A 22,646-nucleotide genomic window follows, 5' to 3' on the forward strand; every position below is an offset into this window, starting at 1 on the left:
ATGTTAGTTAGCATATTAAAAAAAAAAAAAAAAAAAGTGTTAACTGTTTGGTCACAAACTCAGCCTTTACCTCTAAAAAAGAGCTCACTTTCTGCAGGCAGTAGGGCTATTTCCCCTAAATCTGGGTGTGTTCCACTTCAGTCTGATGTTCTCTCACACTCAGTATTGAGGGTTACAAGAAGAGCAGGAAGCAGTGAAAGCAAACCAAGACAGGTTTCCCTCATAACAGGAATAAACATTTTTAAGCATCACAAATGTGCAGTTTGGCATGTTGAAAGAGATGCATATAGCTATCCCTTTAAAAAACCTCTTTTAGGACCAAAATCTTTTATGTTCTCTTTCTCACAGGTATATGTTCACATGCTCTAACCTATTTTTAGAATGTCCTTCCTAGATTAATTTTTAAACTCGCGTCTGGATACTTTTTACCCTCCCTCTGCCCAGATATCCCTGTCGAGTCTGTCTGTTCCACTACTGTAAGCAGCAAGGACATGGAAGTCAGCCTGCCACAGGTTTGCATCCCACCCTTTCCCACTAAGAGCAGAAAAACCAAAATGGGGAAAGAGTCACCCTTGTATACAGGAACAGGGCACAGCAATTGCAGGCCAAGAGCTGTAACTTCCTATAGCATGCATGCTATTATATGTATTTTCTGTCACATGTCTGTGACATAAAGCCATCTAATTAAATGCTGCAAAGCTTAGAAGAAGAAAAAACCAGCACTGTTTCCCAAACTTTCCAGCCAATAGAATACGTAAGCATACCTGCCTTCATTCGACAGGTAGCCAGCCCACGCTTAGGTTTGACAGCATCTCTGTAACAGAATAAACCCACCACAGAATATAGTATAAATACCTAACTAAACCTTCTCGCAGTTTTCTCTTTACTAGATGTAATTCAACTTCTGTAGCTTTAGCTATGCCTGATACAGCTCACAAATGCTACAATTTTAACCAAAGTCTGTTTATATACTTTTATTTAGAAGGGTCTTATACCTGAAAGCCTGTATACAACAGACATCTTTTGAACAGAAAGAAAAACTTCAGACAACCAGTGGTGACAGTGTGAACTATTTAAGGAAGAAGTTGCTTTAGACTAAGCCAGCTCTTCCCATTCCACTTGCAAACAGCTGGGAAAAAAAAAAACAAACAAGCCAACTGTAATGGTGATTAAAAGAGGGTGAGGGGAGGAATTTAACCAGCTATTTTACACCAGCTAACCAATGAGCAGTTATCTGCAGACCGAAACTCAAGCCACCACTGAGGGATGTTAAAGCTCCTCCCCAGAGCTGGGAGGTAAGGCATGGATTTTTTCCTTCATTTTGCTGCCTAGAACTACTACATAATTTTGGTTAGACATCACAATTCCAAACAGATTATTCAAAATTCCCATCATCCGCACACTGTTAACTAACATTTATTTCATGAAGACTTTCCCCCCTCACCCACAGAGACAGAGAATCAAGCAAGTCACATAGAAGTTAAGGTGCCAAATTGTGGCGATAACCTTAACTCTCCAACAAGTGGTAGTTCCAGTGACACAAGTATCAATGTCCTCCAAGTTCCAAGTACTTACGCCTAGTAAGTCTTAACATCTCTATCGCATTCCTATGTGCACCACATTAGGAGGCTTTCCCAGAAATTAAAGATGCTTTTTTTTTTTTTTTTTTTTAAAACGCATCTCTGAAGAATGCCAACTGCTAGACCCAACTCATCCATTCTCCAGCTTATCCAGCCACACTCTCCTTTACATTCAGAGGACAGAGAAAAATACTGCGTTCTGCCTTTGGACTAGGACAGCACAAGTATCTTCTCCTCTATATACTCTTAAGGCAGGACAAATTTCTCTTCATAGCTTTGCTTCTAATCACTTTGCTCCACCAGTATGCCTACAGATGACGCCTGCAAATGATTGCCATGGAATATATTAAAATATAAATTACCACATTTATCTCATACACACGGGGGGGAGAGGGGGGCGCGCATGTTAGTGGGTATTATCATTTAGGCACAAAATGACATTTTTTTCTTTTTTAACTAAAAAATGCTTTCCAGTATCTTTAGAGCCTCTAATACAAAAATATTTAAATAAAAGGTGTCCACCTTAAACTGAGGTCCTCAAATAACTCCAAAACTGTAGTTGAGATTAGTTCAGACTTACATTACTTACACCTGTAGTCCCAAGGGGTGGCAAACAGTACTTGTAAACTGAGAGGAAGCAATACCCACAGACCACAAAAAGTATCAAAATATTCAGTGCTGGTCAAATCCAATGGGAGACAAGCCTCCTGGTTGTACCACGGTCACTGAACAACTCAACATAAACCACTTATGCATTTCCAGAAGAAAATGTTTTATGCACACATTACACATGAGCAATCTGCAAAGACTAAATAGCACACACAAGGTAACCAGAGAGCTAATAAAAGTACACAGAAGATAGACCTTTTTCTTCTCCTCTGTGATCTCATTTTAGTAATTAGCAGTTATTTCTACATATCTTCAGTGACTCACTTGTAAATAACAAATACAATAATACAGTGCTGGAACACACCATTAGAGCGTGTATGGGAAGTCAGAATTCAGAAAAGTCAGTTTATGAATATGTTTATATTCACACATTTGTTTATATAGTCTAGTGATTAAATCAAAAGAGAAAAATCATCGGGATATCTGCCCCTACCTTAATTAGTAAGGCTATTTATGCAGGTTGAAAGGTAACCATGTGTTTGTTTCTCCAACTCATTTTTATTTATTACATCTGAAGAGCATTACGTTATTTGTACTCTTCAAATCACAAGAAGCTTCCAAACATCTTTTTTGCAGAAATGGTTTTTAGAAGTGACACATTTAGAAATTTCACATTTGATCCATCTGAGTGAGACCTGGTTTACCCAGAAAGAGTAAGGCTCTTACTCATCAGAAAGATATGAAAGCATACAAAATAATCACAACTTACGCCCCCCCCCAGGACTTCTATCGCTACATTTTTTTTCCCCTGAAATTTCTACAAGTAAACTTCATCACTACAATTTCAAATATGTCATAAGGTGGCCCTCTGCCCTAATTCTTCCTAATGAGAAGGTATGAGGTCATTTGATAAGAGGTTTTAAATATGGAATCTAAATTAGTATTAAAAAAAAAAAAAATCAACAAAAACCCCCCACAAAAACAAAAACCAAACCCAAAATACACAACACCCATAAAGCTACCACCACACTATGAGCTTCATCCCCAGGAAAGCATGACAGGTGTTCAGGAACTAAAAAATGGACCCCATCCATTACTTCCCTCCCAGTCTTAAGAATATTTGATGTTCCTACTATCACCAGCTCTTAATACACCCGTTGTCATGTGCCCTTCCAGTAGTCTTTCTCCTGCCTACAATTTTGATACTGAAGCACAACAGCTGCAATATTCAGGAATATTTCATTATTTTACTAATTTACTTCTCTGAATTATTCAAACAACCGCTGCTATTTCTACAATCCAGGGCATCTTGTCAGAGTTCTCTGAATCCTGCAGATGATCACCACATGACACAGGCATATTAAAAAAAAAAAGAGTAAGTTTTCCACAGAAATAAGCTGTATGCTCCACATGGAGCAGCTGCATTTCCAGGCGACTCTCTTTGCTCAGTGAGGAATGGCAGCAGGCAAGGAGACAACACACCCTGACTCCTGCCATCCCACTACAGGGAAGGGACCTACTGCAGAGGAATGGAGCAGGTCACTAGGGTCTGTAGCACCACCGTGGATAAACCTGACAAAGTCCACCTGCCACAGCAGCAAGCAATAAGCTAACAAGAATTAGATCAGACAGCAGATCTACAAGTGTTTATAGCCCATGACTCAACTTTCCCTCCTGTACAGTGACCTTTAAGGAGGACAGGAAAAGGAGACGAGCATGCTTATATGTTAAATTCATACAATCCATTATCCAAAGAGTAACTGATATCCGAGGCTCTAAATCTACTTAAGCAGCAGAACAGCAATGGCCTGCAATATCCCCAAAAGGCTGCAGCAGAGAAAATCTGATTGTTTCTGTGTTCCTGGTATCTTGTGAAGCATACACAATTTTCCTCAAAAAACAAACAACAGAGTCATAAGGTAGGAGCCACAGAAATAGTGTGATTATCAGCGCAAAGAGGATATTTTAAGACCTGCTTTAATGCTTAAGTTCAGTTTTGCCGAGACAAAATACAGCTGGTATTTGCCTAGACGGGGCTCTGAAGACATCAGAGCTAGAGGAACCATACAGCATTGTAACCCAAAATACCCACTATTACCCAAAAAGTAGTGTCCAAATACTGTTCATCTCCCCTACTGCACATTAGAATACTTTGAAAACAAAACCAGAGCAGGGTAATGCAAAAGTGTAATCACCTGGAAAGCCTGAAGAGCACACTGAACGGACCCTTTTTTGCATTAAGGGGATTCACAGTAGAAAATGACTAGTGATAAAACTTGAGGTCCAGAAGTTTGGGAAAGTGACCTTTTATGCATTTCAGATCAAAAACCAGTTCGGTCACATGCATGCTGAGATAGCCTTGGGCACGTGACAAACTAGCTTTAAAAAAAAAAAAGATAAATAAGTTTGTGAGCAAGCACTCAAGACAGCTGTGTTGAAGAGCTATATGCAAAAGACACTGTCAAACTTTCATGTTTGATATTGCAAGCCAAAGACAAACCAGAGTTCAGTAAACAGTAAATGTGAGTCTGCACAGCCTTGTTATCTTTTCATCTCGACAGTTAAACCTATGTGAAGGAGTGCAAAGAGGTTACAAAATGCTATCAGCACAGCTTATTAAATGTTCCTTTTGCATTTATTTTGTAGCAGGATAAAACTTAAGGTAGCAGAGAATTAAACACCAGTAAGTTGAGAGGACCAGGACTGATTCTTGAGAAATTATCTTGACCTCCAGCAGCAAGGGGAAATTTTTCTTCAAGAAATTTTGCACTCTTACGTGGCCACTGCTGAGCAGTTCGGAGCAGATTTGCTCTTAGTATGTTAGGTAAGCAAAAGTGAATGGCAAAGGTGCATAGATTCTTCCCTTATTTCCCATAAACAGGGCCTGAAGTAACAGATAATGGACATTTTTCAGCTGGTTTTGCCTTTCCACACCATAATCATACACCTCTTCCCCACTATTCAGGGAGTTCTAGGACTTTAACATATGATCTTGGAATTCAGGTGAAATTTTGGTCTTTCTGAAGTCAACAGCACCATTCCTTCCAATTTCAAAGGTGAAGGATTTCACACTTATCTGTGGTGTTCCTCCTCCCCTCCCCCCACCCCTTTTAGATCATTATATTCTGATTTTGAACTTCAGCTTCTTATCTTCCTTCTCACATCTCACCCAAGAGAGATTTTGCTTCTCTCTCTTCTGAAAGCACTTTTAGATCACTTCAAGTTATGACTGTTACTATGAATTCAAGAAAAAAATCAAGCTATTGTCCTATCTGCACGTTTAAGAAGCACGGACCAGAACCTGAAGCCTTCAGGTCTTACAAAAATGGGAGGGGAAGGATGCTCTTGGGTGTAAGTTATAGGGTATCTCCACAAGCTACAAATAGGCAGATAAGACTATTCATTGAATTAATCAGCCTTTAAAGGATATTCTCATTGTTGCGTAATTTAGCACATCAAATTCTAGTAAGCAGAAGTTAGCTACCTCAACAGCAAGGAGCCTGTTTACTACTCTTGTTACACGAGAAAGAAGTGACAAAAGCAAGTACTCTGCAAAATAAGGCCAACATAGCCAGCAGTCCTTGTTGCCAAAACGGTTCCAGAAAGAGCTGTGCGGAAAGAGTTGTTTCCAGCTTTCACGTAGCTTTGTCCTTCCCCACCAAACTCAGCCCAGCACAGGTACTGGCAGAACACACTTGCTCGGACACCACTACCCACCGGGGATGTCTGCTGCTCCAGCTGGGAGCTGCATTTCTAGAAAAACGGCCATGAGCAGGAGATGAAAAAGGCGTGGGAAAGTTGTTTTGTTTTTTTAACATGATGCTTCTCATGGACTCACCTTTTTGATAACTACAAAAACTCCGAAGTGAGTGGAAAAAAAACAACACTCAGACAAGCAGTTTTTTCCACAAACGATAAGCAAAACAACTATATTCAGAGCTGAGGGCTACAGACAAGAGAATGAAGGCCTAGGCCCTGTTCTTTCTACTGCCTGAGAAATGAAGGCAGAAACCAGTAGCTTGATGTTCTTCCCTGCTGTTTTACACTGCTTTTTCACCTCATTTCAGCAGCAGCAGGAATAAAGACAAAAGAAACACCAAAGAACAAAGCATGAATCCCATTCTGGCAAAAAGAGGGAGGGGGAACAAAAGACTAAAGTGGAAGTGGATGGACTACTTATAGCAATTATTGTCCAATATTTTTGCACTTCCTTCCTTAATGTAGCTCCTTTCCTACACAAAGGCCTACAAATAGTTCTGAGAGGCTCCCTTTGTAGAACGAAGAGAAAGGAAAACTGTAATAAGACTATGCAATGAAGATAAATTTTACCAATAATGCAAGCTACAGGAAACACATGGAGGTCAAATAAAACTATTATTTGCCTTTTCAAACGCTATTTTCTTCAGCTGCTAAATAAAAACATTATGAAGCCATTTTACACAGTAAAATTTAACCTTATATTAACCTTCCATATTAAGTAAACAAACCTTTCTAGCCAATAAGCATCTCTGTGAACTCTCCAAGATGATAAGCAATACCTTAATTACATTCATTTACATGACTTTGAAATTGTTCCAGACCAAAGTCAACAACTACAAGGTCAGAGAGTATGGAAATCTAAAATAAGGAGAAACCCATAGTCAGCCAGTTCACACAAGCATGGTGCAGCATCCTTTCTACCCAGTTTGTAAAGGGTCAGGGATACCAACCAAGCGCCTTTTCATCAATTACATGAAAAAAGCAAATCCTCTGAAACACCAAGGATGCACTCACAGTCTTTTCTTTTTTTGAAGACTATTCAAAGTTGAAAACAATGGACACTTTAGAATTGTTTTTAACGCCTACTGGCCAATCAAGCCATATGAATGTCTTATGCAAGTATTTTATAATATTCTAATTGAAAGGCACAATACAAAAGAAGAGGTATTAAAAAAAAAAAGATGCAGCAGAATCACTGACTTCTACAGAATATTTGGTATAGTGTCTTGTTATATTCAGTAATGCTAAACTGAATAGTGTTGCCGAGATTTATCCAATGATGAGCGCAGAACGGTAGAAGAGAAGCCACCATACTGATTCCACATTACCGTACTTCATGAACCGCACAGACTCAAGAGAGGAGTCCAAGCCCAATGAAAATCACTGCCTAGACTTCCACTCTCATCAACAAAGCTAGACTATATGCTTAAGATATGGGGAGAAAATATCCCATGTTTAGTCCTGAATACGATCTTTATCATGCTACTTGAAAACCTTTATTATTCAATCTGTGCTGTGCTTAGCGCAGGAAATACTGACTACACTCAAGCACCAATTATAAAGATTTTAACAATGACTGTTGCAAGAAACTTGATAAACTATGTTCTGCCCTGAAACAGAAGAAAAGCAGACACAGCGTTCACCCCATTCCCAAGATATTAGATAATGGCTCAGGTATGATCAATAGCAATCAAATTAGCCAAAATACAGCATACATGCACACTGCACTAATGGATTGTTTCAGGATTATAGTTTGTGTATTAAAACCATGAAAATATTACAAATATGCATATACAGAAATTTAAAGTACAGCTTTTGGATTTAGGCAATCCCGTATCAATGCACTGCAGCTGACAACATTTTCTTAGTATTAAATTAGATAAATCTCCCTGCACCCTCACTTTACTAGCCAAGCACTTTTTACACAACTCTCAAGCCAACAATCTTCTGCAATTTAAGTATGATTTAGTGCAAGAGAAGCAATGAGTATTATAAAATTTATGCTTGTTCACCTTCTCTCCCCACAGAGAAGGGCAAGATGTTTTTTCATGTAAATATGTATTAGATCCAAATCATTTAAATAGATATTATTCCATAGAGAACATGATGCTGCATATGCCCATTTCAGCTCCATGTTACTAAATAAACTGCAAGATAATGATGTTGCCTGGCTCATCCTAAAGGACACTGAAAATATTTCTAGGCATTTCAAACAGAAGTAAAAGGAGGAGACTTTCACAAGAACAAAAGAAAAACTAAGGTGGCTCTTACAAAGTTAGATAAGGTGAAGACAAGTTGCTCATAAACCACAAATCAGTAAATCTCTTCAGGAACAGGCCACAGCTGGTACAGCAAACGTATAGCTCAGGTACGTGGAGCAGCCTTTATAATATGAATATTAAGTCATTACTATCGTCTTTTTTTTTTTCTTTCCAAATGGAGCAAGGGAAAGAAAGTCATGTTTGCAAGGAGAAAAACAAGGAATTTTAGACAGGTGACTAATTTTAAAGTTAATGTAGGAATGTTAAATGCAAGGTGCCAAATGTTAATTTCATGCACTTTTATTTCTCAGTTCGATTTAGCTACAAGTGTCACTGCTTGAATGGAGAGGAGAGAGAGAATAGGGAAAACTTAATGTCTTTTAAAAATGAGAGCTTTAAGCATTAGTTTCAAGTAAGCACATATATCTCACTGCTTTTCACAAAACACAAAGGAAGTTAATCAGTATGTTGCCCCAAAATACATTTATAGCTAACAATTTAATTTAAAACTATGTATTTATTTAGAGTGAGGAAGACTGCCATTGGTCCTGAAGCTATCACGTATCATTTGGGCCACAGTCAGTTATCTTACGATACAGTCTGACCTCTGGTTGATTTTAAAATAGGATAATCACCTTCAACTATGTATGAACCTTGGACATTATCAAAAACAGTTTTATTGCGTCCATGATTTATTAATAGTCTTATATTACTAGTAACGTAACTTTGACTTTACAAAGTCATAAAGATGACGAGAAACACAGTCAAGACTTATTGTGCTACCTATTTTATTTTAGGCTTACAAGGCAACCTCATGATACAATCAGAAGAACTATCCAGAGAGCTACAAAGGAAAAAAACAACAAAATACGCACTTATCCCAGCTAAGCAATGGAATGGAAAGAATACAGAGAACATAATGAAGTTAAGATAAATACCAAAACCTTTTAAGTACTGAAATTCTCTTCTAGCCGACCACGCTCGGAACTGTAAAACTGCTCGTACTGAGGCAGGTAACCTCTGGTCAAGCACGTTAACAGCGACTGCTATAAAGAAAAGGTGTGAGCCTTACGTAGGAGTGCATTAAGCTAGATTCCCCTCCCAAGCAAAGCGCTGCAAGGTGACCAAAGCCTACAGGCCCGCATTCAAAACAAACCTGATGAAGGAAGAAACGTTCTTCCCAGACCTTTCTGGTTCAAAACACTTGCCGCAGCAGCCCTGCTGCGTTCTTCATATTGCACGGTCACTTTTATAGCTGTTAGCCCCGTTACAACACAGCTGACAGTTTAAACAAAGAGCAACTAAGAAAGTACAATATTCTATAACTGGCATTTACAGCACCGGCCTTGGACTTCTAATCTTTACCAGACGGGCACACAAATCAATCTATCAGCTCATAAAGGTGTGCTTTTTTAACCTCTAAAACAGATGGGATTGGCCAGAAACGTCTGGCATGTCAAACTGCTAATCACTGCTGCCCTTTGCACAAAATAACCCACTTAAGTTGAGGCATGGTTGCACTGTAACAGACATTAGTCTGTGGGAAACCCATTTAACTGTCACATACTCCATCCACTCCTGCTCTCCCTTAATTAAGCCTAATGCCTTATGCTTTGACCTTTTGTTCTAGCCTATTAACCCTATCTAGTACAAGTTCAAATATGTTAAACTTAAAAGTTTTCTGTAAAATATTAAATGCCAAGCTACAGAAAGAACAAGGGACATTTCTCTACCCTGCAAGTTACCAATCCCTTTACCAAATTTCCTAGGCTGACAAAATGGAAGCACTATGTTCATTCCCAAAGACAAAACGCTAATCAGTTTCACAGCAAAAAAGTGGAGTTTCTTCCACTTGCATAGCCTACCTTTTCCTCTTCAGAGAAGAAAGGGGGAAAAAGTGAAACTTCTGTTTGCAACTTCATATCCTCAGGCTTTTGGGTTTTCCAACAAGAAAAGCACATACTATCAGCCAAGATCACACTACACTCATTTGCTGTCCTCTAAAACCTATCATTAAAAATAAGACATAACTGGTTTACAGTGACCAATTCCTCCTCAATTAAAGGCTGCCTCTGCCAACCTTGCTCATACTGAGTCACCACCTTGTTCTTTTGACAAATTACAATTACTATTAGTTGTTAATTCTCATCTGTATCTTTTCATGAGTTGCATCTTCTGAAGTTTCTCAGGCTTGCATAAACTTAAAACAAGAACATAATTCATAAATTTTAGCTCAATGCTACAGACTTTTCTTTGATGTAAGCTCAGCTTTAGACAGCATGACTACCTTCCCCCTCTTGTATCTCTTACTTCATGAGGGTTACACAGCATCAACAAAATCAAGAGTTATGTTTGCAAAGCAGTACTCTTCTGGAGAAGGACCATCCTAACGGTCCAGAACTCCGACTTAAAACAAGAAATCCAATTCCAGTGACAAAACCAAGCCTCTGATAAAAACACAACTCTACCGCACTCTGCATTAAAGATATTCACAGCAGTATGCAATGCAAGCTTGTATACCAAGACAGGTATTCTACAACTAGTGCTTATAACCAATGAACAAACCTGTTCCTCCCCTCCAAAAAAACCCCAACTAAACAAAAACCCCCACACCCACAAACCAAAACCCACCAAAAAAATCAACCCAAAACATAGCACGTATAACAATAACTATTTTATAATGCTGGTTAGAAATGAAAAAAAGAATGCAAACTGTATCAGGATTACCAGCCATGTATACACTGACAAACACATTTCTCAAGTCTTTTGCTTAACCACCTTACTGACCAGCTGAATACTTGGTGCAAGACCCTTATTTACAGCTCACATTTCTGTAACTCTGACTAAACAGAATTTCTTTTAAACAGAGGTGACAATCTTGAAACAAAGCTTTGAATTACTTTAACTATTTTTGAAGATGTGAAAGATTTCAAAAAGCTTGTTGCCACAAAAGCTGCTGTCTACTAAGTTCTGTTAAGGCTGTATAAGTGACCATCTGCTGCTGATCACAACAATTCTCAAGTTTTAAATAGCTAATTAATTAATTGTGTTTTAATTCCAAAGTGCCTATCTTACTGATTCTGAGACCAGCAAGTAACACAGTTAACTTTCCTGTAAATACAATTGCTCAGACAACTAAGAAGCACTACAGCAACACTAGACTACTTTTTTTTTTTTTTTTTTTTTAAGGAGTCAAATAGGAAACATCATGGGGAAAAAAATGGATCCCTCATCTTGATTTCCCTTTACTTCCAAAACACTGATTCTGGATAAATCCAAATCTCCTCAATTTAAAAAGCAAAGATATTTTTCTAATGATTTCACTTTGCTATATTCTATTGTGTTGGAGATGCTCAAACTGCAATACACAGACCAATGCTATATTCAAATGAAGCCAAGCAACACATGGATTTATTAAAAAAGAAAAATATATCCTTGCATCTGCAATCTGTGCCATTACAACAGATATGCTAGAAGTTTTGCAGGCTGGGATTTGGCACGACTGCCTCCAGCTTCTAGACCTTCCCTACTAATGCTCACAAAAGTTGCCACTGGAGGCAATGCAAATGAGTCCTAGGAGAGACCAGAAACAAAACAACAACTGCTTGTCAACCATTACATGCCCAAATTGTATTCTTTATGCTCATCAGCATTCTCAAGTTCTTAGGCATACATGTAGGCCCACCGAGTACAGTGGGGCTACTCAAGTGGATAAAATTACTCACAAACCAAAGTGCATGTACATAAGCAATCAGTGGACAACGCTCGGGGAATTACTCCCCGGTATCAAAGAAAAATAGGATTTAGGAAATGGGAACCAAGGGAGCAGATCCAAACAAAGCAACACTGGTGCTAAATGTCTACAAGCCACCGTAATGTAATACCTAATAATGATTTTACTGTGACGGTCCCTTGCCACAGAAGCTCAATTTGGATCTGTTGTATTTAAAAAAAAAATAAGAGATTCTAACACAGTAAGTTTTATTTAATCTTCTCTTTCACTCTGAAATTACATGTAAATCAGGTTCTTCTCTACTTAGCAACCACCTCCCAAACAAGTAGGCTAAGTCTTCAGGACTTACCAGTAAATTCCATACAAAAAGTTCAAAGGCTTCTAAAATACTTATTTCTCTTTAATCAGCACACACTAGAAGTCTTACACTAAAAGAGAACAGTTAACTTGAAAATTTATCACTTTAAAACATACTATAATCCTAAAAGACTTATACATGGCAGACAGTTGTATGACAGATTTGGCAAGACAAAGAAGAAACCCCAAACCAAAGAGACAAGGTAAATAACCCAAACAAATTATTTACCTTGAAAGTGGTCCCATCAGGAAAGCTCTTCCTTCAGGAGTCCAAGGATGCATTAATTTTCTTCCTCAACAATTCCATGCTTGACCTGAGAAGAACAGCAGAAATCACCCTATGAAAGTCTGCATACCAATTTTTCCTATCCAATAATACCTCTATCTACTTTCTTACTGCTGGCATGACAGGAAGCAATGCTTTATTTTGGATAGTAAGAACTGCAAATAACATTTCTATTTCAGAAGAAAAACGTAGCTCCAAACTTCAGAAATCAAAATTTTCCAAAAGGAACCATCAGTAAAACAAGTACAAACAACTTGCGTAGTCTAGACTTGTACTGTCTAACTAACTGGACAGTATTTCTGCAAGAACAAAAATCAATGTTCAACTGTGATTCAAAGCCACGGTCCTCTTTTTCTTCCTTTCGTTCAAAAAAACAGCTGTGACATGAAAGCCCTCCTTCCTATGTAGTGATTACTGCTTAACACTTCAAACTTGTACCTAGGAACATCAAAAATCGTATTTTTTAAAAAGCCCCTATTCATTTAAATATATACATACACAAGGAAAAGACAAGAGCATAGTATAACTGGTGAATGTAATGCTAAACACCACAGAAGTAGTCAGAAAAACCTAAACCAGTAGCAATTACAATATGTGCTTTTGAGATATTTAGGAATTAAATAGTATATAATATTCTAGTTAGAACACGTTACCCATCACAAGCACCTCCTTAAATATTCTTCTCAGCACTTCTCTATTATTCCTAAGTGAACTTTTGCTAAAAGATGCAAACTTACAGCTAGCCCCAATCATGGTTATTTGTACTGTTTCAGCCTTGTTCCTGTGACAAGCCTCATTATTAAAGGTTACGTTAAATCTTCTGTCACCAAGTTACCACCCAAGCAGCAAGTTTATCATGCATAAAAGAATCAAATTTAACTACAATAAAATATATTTTAAAAGAAAAGAAAATAAAAAAAAGAAAAATAGACTTTCTCCCCTGTTTGGCTGAACTTCCCCCTCCTCTTTGCCTCACCTTTAGCTTCTCGTCTCACAAAAACCGTGTACAAAAGCCTTTCAAACACAGAATTTCTCCAGCACAGAGGATCCCACAGGTGGCTACGGGTGTGCATTGGGGGTAGCTCATAGCATTTCCCCCTTCTGCAAAATCACTCGGGCTAAAGCCAGCTTAGAGAAAACACTTAACTTTGACCACTGCAATGTGCTACCTGGGGAAAGAAAAAAAAAAAAAAGATACAGGTGTTGATAGATGGGTCATCATCCAAAAAAGACCTATTCAAAGCTTTCAGGTATGTGAAAGATAACAGAAGCATGCTGGACTACTGCCAGCATCAAGACTCAACATAAGCAACAGATCCAATTAAGGCAAAAAAATAAGTAAATACCCTGAACTACTACATGCAGACACTATTTCAGATCCTTCCCCTATAATAAAAAGCCAATTTGCACCACAGAACAGTAGCAATCTTCAACATTTGTATTCAATTGGGGGAGGGGAGGGGGAGGGGATAAAGCTACCATTGCAGTCAAAATAAACAGAGAAATGACAGGTACAGTGACAAAGGTGGTAATAAACATAGTTCAAAGCCTTCCCAACCCCATTTCACTGGAAGGACAAATAAGCTGGGTGTGGAATCTTTTGTGACCAAAGGAAAAACGGGACAAGAGGTCGCTCAGGGCAGAAGGAAGCAGCACTTTCAAAAAAAAAAAAAAAACGAAAAAAAACCAACAAAACAACCCCAACAAAAAAAAAAACACACCACCAAAACATATTCACCTTTTCAAGTCACCTTAATTTGAGAAAAATAGTTGATTCTAGTATTTCTGTTCTATACTATAGATGTAGACAAATGTTTTCCACCACTGACAAGTGGTTTTATTTAAGTATTCCTACTTCCAAGAGAAGACAGCTTTCTATCTAGTAGGGATAAAAAAAAAACAAAACCAAAAACAACCCATACACAACAAACCCCCCCCCCTTGATTGCCATCAAGGTTCAATGTATAGACAGGATTTCCTTTAGGTCAGCATTAAACAGTCTTTTCTGCATTGTTCCAAGTAACTACAAAAGGTTTATAAGAGTTCAGAGAGAAGAGAACAAAAGAATTTATTTCTGGGGAAAATTCCATATTCCTTCAATAATGTTTTAAAAATGGGGGGGAAGCTTTTCTAGAATACTACTTTATTCCCAAAAACTTCACATCTGGATCACTTGCTTTGCAAGTTTTTTGAATGTTGATTTGTTGCGTATCATAAACTGCTGAAAGTGAGATAGGTGATGACACAAACACCACCAACAGGACGGTATCCTGGGGCAAGAATGATTATTTCTTTCTACCTCTGAGGTGAGCTCTGCTTTCTACACCACTGAAAAAGGCTTTTCAATTTCCTTTCCAACTCCATTTTCATAGTAGGGTGGGGCACAGAGAAAAAGTAGAAAGCCCGTAGCTTTCTTAAATGAATCTTAAAGTTTGCTGTGAAAAAAATCAGCATCAGAGCAGCAGTATCAGCCTAGCACCAACAAGAACGAAAATACTGTTCTTCTGCGAGCAAGACATACTTCTTAGACACATTTCAACACAGAAATTCATTAAGCGCTTTTTGGGGCAAATTAAATACTCCTTTATTTGTTTTCAAATAATAGTTTCGGTCAAGACTGAAACACTTTTTACATCTAGCACCTGATCTCTCATGACGACTCCCTCACAACTTCCTTTCTCGAGAGGAGGAAGAGCAGCCCACCAGAAGTCTTCCCCAACATTGAGCTGCTTTTGTGCACTAAACTCAACCTCTTAGAAACTGGTGACTAACAGAAGATCTGTAGCTTCCGCTTTTAATCTGATTTTGTCTATAAGCAAAGTTGGTTTTCCTCTGCTGAAGACAAAGGTATTTAGAAATAAGTGGTATGAAAACAGAGTTTCTCTCAAGACAGGCAATTAAACAGGAGCAATGAACTCCAGTAACAATGTAAGTACGAGAAGACTATGCCAGGAGGGGCTTGACCCAAACTCAGAGGGCTAGCAATTGCTTCTTCCCCTTCCTACACATAAATACCTATTTACGTGAGTCTTAGCTCCTATTCTCCTTCTTCAACCATTAAACCAAGTGACCTGCAACAGACAGCCAAATAAATTACCAAATTAATTCTTTCAAGTGCTAAATAGGTCCATTAACATTTCTAAGTATTTGAAATAAATAATCCAGAAACACTGAAGTGCCTAAAGTGTAGGCATTCATCTTTACCAAAAGAATCCCTCTGCCCGCTTTTCCTGAGTCAGATCTTCCCATCATCGCAGAACGCAAGAAAGTTTTTACGCCATCACAGATGTCCACCCAAAGTACTGCCTGCCAACCACACCACGTTGTTTTCCAATTCGGTATTTTCAAATGCAACTAGCAAAACCCTAACATCATAATATCCAAAAGCAATGCCACAAGCCTTTTAAATGCTTTCCTCATAACTTTCCTCATATTTGCCACATTCAGGCCAGCACGCTTCAGATAGTTACAGTTCTTATCGTTTTGGCCTGTTGGCAGGAAGAGCGAGCAAACCACAAATGCTGCTACCATTAACCTTTTTGTCTTTAGTTTAAGACTGTTTAGACAGACTGTCAAGTTTATGTTTTTTATCTTTTTTGTACATTTGTGCATATTCTTTCATACCTTTTCCTCCTGTTCAGGCTTCATTCCCTATCTATGTTATCTTTCCACTTGCCTGTCGTTAAACCCCTGCTGAGCAGTAATGATTTATACTTCAAAATTTGCACTTCTTGTCCTAAAAGGGTGTTTTATCCTTTTTTAGTCCACAGGATAGTTATCCTATTTATCCCGCCTATTGCTCATAACGCAGCCCATCGCTGGGCACGTGTCGCCCAGCAGCTGGGAGATCAGCCCAGCTAAGCCCAACCTCCCCTGCCTGCAGGCCCCGCGCGCGGAAGGTCGGCCACCAAAGCCCCACTCGCAACAGGGCTTGTGCCCCCACGCCAGGCGCCCAGCCAGAAACCCCACGCTCCCCCCAGTCTCTCGTCTGGACCCCCTCCGCTCCCTATGCATTCACATACAGGAAAAAAACCACAAGCCATCTGGGTTTTGAGGTTCAGGCGAGTTCTGAAGAGCTGTTCCAAAATAAACAAAATATTATAGTCTTCGTGTCTTCTCTGATAGCCCTGCACGGAGGTGTCAAGCACAACCCTTGAGCAAGACAGCTGACTGTGGGAAATGCAACTCCCTGGCTTTGCCTTGGGCAAGTTTATACATGTGCTCAGCACAACGCAAAACATAGTTTATCTTTTAATATAGTAATGTCCCGCACTGTCGCTGGGAAAATTAACAGTGCTCTCACTGCTAACAATAATACAGCTGGTATTACAGAAACCTTTTGCCAATGTTCAAAGCCAGAAAAACAAAGTTAGCTCTGAAAAGACAAAACAAGCTTTAAGTAAGCGAGCCTTTATGGATTCTTTTAAACCAATCCCACATTAAGCAAAACCTACAGGCAAATATGATCACCGTAAAGTTAATTCATGTTTGAGTTCCATAACCTTTACTGAATCACTTAAAAAAAAAATTTCCTTGGTGCCTTTTACAGAACAGATTCACCCTAAACACAGCTATCAAACACTGCAGGTGATACAGCCAGCGTTTAAATCACCCATTTAAGTTTACAATATAAAAACATTAGTTCACTTTTACTTCTTTATCAACATAGTTTTTATGACTATAATAAATTTTGGTTATTTTATTTTCCTCCAATTCTGATTAGCACATCTTTCACTTTAGAAAAAGAAACAAGTACAGGGAGCAGAGAGGAAAAGCACATTTTCATCTGGTAATTTTCTACCCCAAAACTAATAGGGGGGGGGGGGAAAACCAAACATCCAGTACGGTTTAGCATTTGACAGCATCTTGTATTCTGTGCATGCATGGCCTACAAAAATCTGAAAACCATTGACGGCTCTCGCTCATTAGATGCTCGGAACTGTAGGCCAGTCTAACAGGAGGTCAGATTTCACCCCTACCTGAAACACGCAGTCACTACTCGCTACCTCTTCCATCCCACTCAACAAAAACGTACGCCCCCACGTATGCATTTCACTCACGACAAACTTGCTGTCTTGCTTTGGAGTCAACGTCAACTCTATCGAGAGACCACTGATAAAATAACAAGTCGGACTTCTCGAGTGCAAGTTTGGGAAGGCAGTTGCCCCAGACAGCAGAAGCCCCAAACCTGCCTGAAGATCCTTCTGGACGAGAACTTTCGCTCTCCGAGATGTCAACTCTTGCTGCCCGTATAGCAACAATTACTCAGATGCCATTAAATCAGATTTTAACGACAAGATATCCTCCGCTGAGAAAGCTTTGGTCATATGGCATCTTAACGTGTCACTTTCTAGTGTGTTCAGTCAGCCCCAGAAACAGTAAATCGCATTTGAGTATTAAAGAAAAAGGTTTTCTACCACTCGCTCAGGGATACACCACCCCCTTTCCACAAGTGACTGCTTCCTCCCCGCGGGTCTTCGCAGACTGGATTCGCACTCTTTGTTAAATAAAGCTTTACAGTATCTCTGAACATTTATAGTGCCATGACTCAGTTAAATTCTAATCAGCCTGTGAGCTGTCAGACACTGCAGGCAGGTCCCCTCAAAATAAAACAAGGAATAACATAGTCTCCAGATTCCAGAGAGATGAGGCAGAAGGGGACAACTTCCACTTTCAGCTTTCCTAACGTCAACATAATCCCAAAGCCAGAAATCCCACCATTTTTTCAACGTCTTCAACACGTGTCAAGCACTTCAGCTGAATTCTTCTTTAAATTAAAACCCTTATAAATCATCAGAATCCACAACACAGGAGGAGAGAAGGAGAGGTGCAACACAGGCACACGGCTGTTTGCATGTTACAAAGCTGTCCCTTATTTTGCCTATGCCCCGGCACTACGTTTCTTTAGGTTTCGCTACCTTCCAACTTAATTGCCAACTGACACTTACAAAGAACAGCCTCAATCAACGTGTTCCGTAGGGAGAAAGAGAGGGGGAAGGGGGGGAAGAAAAAAAAAAAAAAAAAATCACCTTTAAAGGGTTTCAGAGACACAAAAACACGTCTGGAAAAGTAACCTTTAGTCTAGAAAGGAAACAGCGACGTCCCTAAGGAGCCCGAAGCGATGAGAAGGCATCTTCGGGGGAAGCGGGGAGCCGAGCGTGTGCCACCAACACGAGGCAAGGGAAAAGGCACCCAAGGCACAGGCTGCCCGCTCGCAGGCAGAGGTGGAGCGGGCAGCAACAAATCGTCGGGAGGGAGGCGAGAAGAGGGAAGCGTGGCCTTGCCCGCAGCTGCTGTGAAAGCAGCCGGGCGGCGGGAGGAGGAGGCGGCGGCGGGAGGCGAGGGAGGCCGCGGCCGGCGGGGCCGGGTCTCCCCGCACCCCCGCGCGGCCGCCGGCGCCTTCCCGGCCGCCGCAGCCGCTGCGCACCGAGCTTGCGGCTCTTCAAATAACTGAAACGCACAGCGGGAGGAGGAGGGTGCCCCTCCGAAACGGGGACCGAGGCTCGCAGCCAGCGCTCGGGAAAACACTCGCGGGTCTCGAGGGTAAAGACTAGTAACTTTTCCGTCCCTCCGGCTCCCCCAAACCCACCCTGGCCATGCAAACTTTCAGCTCGCACCGGGAGCGGGGGTGCCGGAGGGGCGGCCGTCACCGGAAACAGCCCCCGCCGCCGATGCCGCCCCCGCGCCGGGCTCACCCCGGCATTGTTCCCCGCCGCCGCCGCCTCCCCGCCCGGCAGCGCGGCCCCGGCCCGCCCCGCTCGGCCATTTCCCCCGCCAGCCAGCACGGCTGCCGGCGGAAGAGCGCCGCACTCACCCCGCTGCGGGCCCGCGCACTCCCCCCACCGCGGCGGCGGCTCCTCCCGGGCGGGCTGCCTGGTGCCTGCCGGCCGGCCTCGCCTCCGGGAGAAGCTCCGGCGGCGGCCCCCGCGCAGGCAGCGGGCACGCACGCCGCCCCGGCCCTGCGGCCAGAGCGGGCGAGGGCTCCGGCGGCCAGTCCCGGCGCGGAGGTCCGGAGAGCGGCGGCGGCTCCCAAAGCCGAGGCGGGCGGCTGGGTCCCCCGGCTGGAAGACAAGACAGGACGCGCCGCGCCGCCTCCCCGCCCGCCCCCCCCCCCCCCCCCGCGTCCGGCCGGCCGGCCCCCCCGCCGCCCGGGCCCCGCGCACATACACGGCGAGCTCCGCTCCGCGCCCCTCCGCGGCTCGGGGCTCTGCTGCAACGCCTGTGAGGCTGACTTTCAAAGCCTAACCCGCAGCCGCGATCCTCCCCGCCTTCCACCTCGCCCGCCGCGGCGCAGCCCGGCCCCTCCCCGCGCCGCGCCATTCATCTCTCCAGCCAAGTTTCTTAACCCTTTTCTAACCCGCGGGGAGGGGAGGGGAGGGGAGAGGAGGGGAGGGATGCGCCCGCACCCCCCCGCCCCGCACCGTTTGGGGAAGGAGGCTGCGGAGCAGGTTGCCGCTAAGCGCGTCGCACGTACGCAAGTCGCGTCGCCTCCTGCCCTCGCTAATTAATCTAACTGAAGACGCAGAGCCCCCGGGAAACAAACTTAGGAGCGATAGCACCGGAGGACCCGTATTTAATGAAAACAGCGGTGGCTTAAAAATAACACCTCTTTTTCTTTTTTCTTCGGCTCGCTTAGAATAATGGGGGGGCGCTTCCAGTGGTTACCATTTCTTGTCGCTTTAGAGCTTGTATTTTCAGCCTTTTCTCCGAAAGACACGCGCTAGAAACTTTTTTTTTTTTTTTTTTTGAACGAAAAGCCGAGAGGCTCCCGCCAGCGCACGGCGGCCGCCGTCGGGGGAGCACAGCGGGGCGGCCCGGCACCTGCGGCGGCTCCCGGGAGGGCCGGGCGGGCCCTGCCTGCCTGCCGGCCTTCCTCCCTCTCTCCCCCGGCCCTGCCGACCGGGCCGGCCCTGGCCTCGCGCCTCCCGGCACGTCTCGTTGTCCCTCGGCCTCTGCCTCCCAGGCCGAGGTCACCGCGCCCGGGGGGGGGGGGGGGGGCATCCCTCCCGGCTTGAGCCGGGGCGCCCGGCGGTCCCGGTGCCGCGGGCAGGGGAGAGACCCCCGGCTCCCAAACCGCTCCCCCCCGCGGAAGGAGTTCGAGAATCGGGGGCAAAACGGCTCATCAAAGCCATGCCGTTTGCCCGCGTGGCAATAAATACGGTTTGGGAGAAAAAGCGGCCTTGGGCAGAGCTTCCAAGAAGAGTCAGCCCTCCATTTTGGTAGGTGGCATCTCCGCAACCTCTGCTGTCAGAAATGGCATTGTACGTCAAGTCGTTCTTTGGGCTTCATTCCCATCAAAGAAGAGCGTGTCCGGAGAGACGCGCTGAACTTGGCTGGATAGGCGAAGCTACACAGCGCGCGTGACCTTCATCTCATCTCCTGCGTGCCCGCGTTTAACAAATGTCTCGACGCCGTGCATGGTGGTGGCCGAATGCCCTACAGAACACTTCATGACGCTTTACTTCTTCTAGAAGTTAAAGAGTGAGGAAAGAGGAACAGATGTGTTTACAAGTCGCTTACAAATTGCGTGGTAATACCTGCATTAGCACGTGCCAACATTTTAGTTCTAAAACTCGGGTAAAATAATCATAAATGGTATATTCAAGCATCTTTTTAGTAAGACTAGTATTGATAAAGAACATACGAATTTCCACTTTAAATAAAGCAAAAGGGAGTCACACTTGTGAAAAACCAAATATTTTAACCTAGAGATACCGTGAATGAAAGTCGATGTAGGAACGTTAAGCAAAACCTCTTTCACTTTGGAATGTACGGATTGTGTACAGGCTTACAGCGGAGCTAGTAATGTATTACTTGACCTATTTTTTTAAGCCAATGAAAGATTTAGGTTAACTTCATCATCGTGTGTTTTTAACCACTTTCTTCCAGAAACGCAGCAGCATTTTCTAAAGCTACTGCATGTCACAGTGTCTATACAACGGTCTCTTTTTTTTTTTTTTTTTTGAGAGCGTAAGTCTCATAATACAGCCTGATCATACTTCCATTAAAACAATAAGCTTTGCTCTTCATTTCCGGAGTAGGCTCATTAGCAAATTCTGATTGTAAAGAAATGATCTTTAATTCTTTTATTTCACGAACAATCTTTATCTCAAAAATGTTTCAATGCTAAGCAGCTGAATTATCTAGGGAAAAGGAAATTTTCTCATTACTGCAGCAATTTAGCTGCTATTTCAATCAAGAGTGTGTAGTAGAGACCGCTTTCATTCTTAACCTTAGGGAACGTATTGCGTAGACGAGAGACCTACAAAATGAGGAATCTCGGACAAGCAACAGAAAAAATGTGCATGTGGAGTATTTGTTAAAATGATTGTTGTTAGGTAACATAGTTACCTGAGGACGCAAGTTTTGATATGATACAATCAACTGAGACTGTATTAAATAATACAATGTATAGATTTAGCAGGTTATTTCCAACACTTAATATTCATACCACACCGAATTGTGCCGCTTGCTCATATTTACTTAAACTATGAGAATTCAAACAGTATACAAAATAAATACTCTGTACAAGTAAAGGAAAAATCCCAGCACACAGTGAAATCAGTCTCTCAAGAAGTATGGATGTACTGATGTGTATTTGTTGGTTCTTCCTGTGCAGTCTGCAACCAAACCTAAACACACACTCGCCCTCCAAGCATAAAAGATGAGCATCTACCGACGTACCTACCTATCTACCATCTGTGGGTGGTGTCTATACCTTCACTTCGTTACAGGCGTCACAAAAGGGGACTTTTTTTCAATTTTTTTTCTTCAAGGGGAATTCATCACTTAAGATACCTGTAAATGGAGGGCCAATCACGACAGGAAAACGTAAACTACCTTTGGATCGGTCCCGGGAGAGAAAAACACATTTATAGAGGTTATAGTAGAACTCATTCCCAGAATTGCAAGCACTTAGTGGAGAGCTGTTGGTACCGTACTTTGGTAATATCAGTGAACTGCTTCTTTTTATACTTACAAAAATATATAACAACACACACACACTCCCCCCCCACACACACCCTCTTTACAGTTGCTAACCATAAATCTCAAGACAGAAA

The 22,646-nt window shown here is 42.0% G+C and overlaps 1 protein-coding gene across 5 annotated transcripts in view; it reads right to left on the reverse strand.

Moving 5' to 3' along the window:
* The window catches only part of NRIP1 (nuclear receptor interacting protein 1), a 104,549-nt gene that overhangs the window by 60,023 nt on the left and 21,880 nt on the right, over window positions 1–22,646 (reverse strand). For 2 of the 5 annotated variants that reach the window (XM_076352169.1, XM_076352138.1), the window contains exons 1-2: window positions 19,753–19,839; window positions 12,529–12,613 (exon numbers count right to left, since the gene is read on the reverse strand). The gene's annotated coding sequence lies outside the window, so the exon portion shown is untranslated. Of the gene's footprint in view, window positions 1–12,528; window positions 12,614–13,561; window positions 13,755–19,399; window positions 19,498–19,752; window positions 19,840–22,646 lie in introns of those variants that run through there. The other 3 variants (XM_076352144.1, XM_076352152.1, XM_076352161.1) reach the window with 3 other exon arrangements.

The sequence above is a fragment of the Aptenodytes patagonicus genome, chromosome 1, assembly GCF_965638725.1.
Source record: "Aptenodytes patagonicus chromosome 1, bAptPat1.pri.cur, whole genome shotgun sequence".
NCBI classification, from domain to species: Eukaryota; Metazoa; Chordata; class Aves; order Sphenisciformes; family Spheniscidae; genus Aptenodytes; species Aptenodytes patagonicus.